Below are 2,284 nucleotides of genomic sequence, written 5' to 3'. Positions count from 1 at the left end.
GTGGTACCTCCAACCCGCGCCTGTGGGCAGCGCTCTAGGGCTCATAAAGACTGGTGTTTCATTCCAAGTTTGCACTTCGGGATGGGAATCTGAGGCCGTGTCCTGCTGTGGCCGGTGGGAGGCTGCAGTGCAAAGCCTTGCAGACAGCACCAGCACACAGGGTCCCTTCCACATGGAGCCACCCCCATGGGAGAGGCAGCGAAGAGACATTCTCCACGGTTGGCTGCCAGCACAACTCTAGCATCTTGTTCATAATGCCCATTGTTATGACTGTTGATAATGGTTAGGTGGAGCACAGAGGGCCAGAGGGTGAGTTGCTGTTCAACAACAGACCATAAGAGAAACTGAATAGAGAAAAGTGTTATGAGAACTGGATGATGTATAGGTCATGCCTTCCCAGGCCACAAGGGGAGATCAAGGCAGGGTACACAGAGGTTAGCGCTGGGGGGCTCATGCCTTTATTCAAGTGTGGGGGTGGAATGCTTTAGGAATCCCGGGCTGAGGCCACATTGGTGGAGTCAAACCAAAAGGGTGGGATTTTGTTAAGCTCCAAGGGGTCTCATCTAAAGGGCACACAATGGGAAGGCCCTGGGAGGCAGGGGAGGCTGTCGATCACAAGATCTGTTGGGAAGTCATATGAGGAACTCACATTTGCTTGTGACTCTGCCAACCCTTAGCTACGGCATCGGCTTCCGTGAGGGGACCGGTGGGGCTGCTTAGCCAAACAAAATCAACGGCCAGGCTGCAATGCCATGGAGTAGCTTGGCCAGACTCACAACAGAAACCAGGTGAGAAGGACAGAGAACAGGGCGCCTGGGGGGCTCAGTCGGTGAAGCGTCTGCCTTCAGCTGGGGTCATGATCCCAGGATGCTGGGATGGAGTCCTGCATCGGGCTCCCTCCCCACTCGTGTGCTCACTCTTTCTCTCTCTCTTGCAAAAATAAATAAATAAAATAATCTTAAGCAAAAAAAAAAAAAGAATAAGAATTAGAAGAAGAAGGAGGAGGAGGAGAACAGAGAAGAGGAGAAAACTAAGCAAGGAGTGGTCTGGGCTGGAGAATAGTTTCAGCCTCCTCCATGAGGAGCTCTGGAGAATGAATTGCCCCAGACTTGGTGAACTCAAGGTGAGTGTAACCGGTGCCTATGGATTGGCAGCTGCGGGGGGGCGGGGGGGGGGGGTGAGGCTGCTGCCATGTGGTCAATGGCAATTCGCGGGAGGAAAGAGTGACTGTGAGTCAGTAGCAAACAAAACCCCATCGCAGAGGAGAATGAGGTGGGTCCCCACCGTTACACACGGTTTGGAAGAGCAGAGCCAGGATTCCAGCCCCGGCAGGCGGGTCCCGGGGTCCCCGCTGTTTGGACAGGCCACATATGGCAGAGGATGGAGCATGTTGATCTCTTAAAAATTAAGATACCATAGCGTTATCTCTAAGTTCATTTTCAGTTCAGCACTAGATGATGATTTTGGATCTGGGGCCAAAACACACTCCCTTGCTTAAGCTTGAGAGTCGCTGCTCCCTCCAGCTACCACAGCTAGGTTCTGTTTTCCATAACAAGCAGATTCTGGCCACTCAGGAACCGCCTTTCCTGTTGCTCAGCTGTGGAAAACAATTCAGGCCCTTGTACCTTCGTGTACACATTTAAAAAAAATGAACTTTCAAAACCGGCTATCCCATCACCTAAAAGTATTCCTTCCAACGGAATAAACAATAATTATTGCTAGCAGTTTTGAATGATTTTCAGTCAATTCCCAACACTCATAGTAAGTACAGGCCAACTCCATGGTGATGTTCATGCAGGGAAAACATGAAGTGGAGGAAGGGGGATCGAGAATGAAGGGCACATCAAGGGCAAATCAAGAGCAAGTCGCTCTTTCAAATAGAGAGGTTCAGGTCGATTTGATCGGGCGTGATCTGGGCCAAGACTTGAAGAAGGTGAGGAAGTTAAGTACATGGAAGAGTCTTCCAGGCAGAAGAAACAAGGGCAGAGCAAGGGTGCTGGGGCGGGAGGCTGCCTGGCAGGGGGGAGGAACAGAAGAGCGTGGGAGGGGCTGAAAGGCGGCAACGGTGGAGACGAGGGAGGAGATCAGAGCAGGACAATGACAGGAGGAGGCGGGTCCATGCATGTGCTCCGACTTGCACCCCTAAGTGGGAAGCGGACCCGCCTGGGAGTCCTGGCACTGAGGTGGCAGGCGAGCGTACATTCTGGAAAGGGGCAGTCCCCCTGTGGAGTGGACATAACTGCAAGTCTCAGGAAGGACGACGGAATTACTCTGGGATCTGAGC

The 2,284-nt window shown here is 52.4% G+C and overlaps 1 long non-coding RNA gene across 1 annotated transcript; it reads left to right on the top strand.

The window, feature by feature from the left end:
- Positions 1–319: 319 nt before the first annotated feature.
- LOC113939031 lies at positions 320–788 on the top strand. The gene is made up of 2 exons (XR_003525107.1): positions 320–434; positions 678–788. It is a non-coding gene; the product is annotated as an uncharacterized LOC113939031 (long non-coding RNA).
- Positions 789–2,284: the final 1,496 nt, after the last annotated feature.

The sequence above is a fragment of the Zalophus californianus genome, chromosome 16, assembly GCF_009762305.2.
Source record: "Zalophus californianus isolate mZalCal1 chromosome 16, mZalCal1.pri.v2, whole genome shotgun sequence".
Classification (NCBI taxonomy): Eukaryota; Metazoa; Chordata; class Mammalia; order Carnivora; family Otariidae; genus Zalophus; species Zalophus californianus.
The sequence above is the reverse complement of the archived record's forward strand: the minus strand, read 5'-3'. Positions and strand labels throughout refer to the sequence as shown.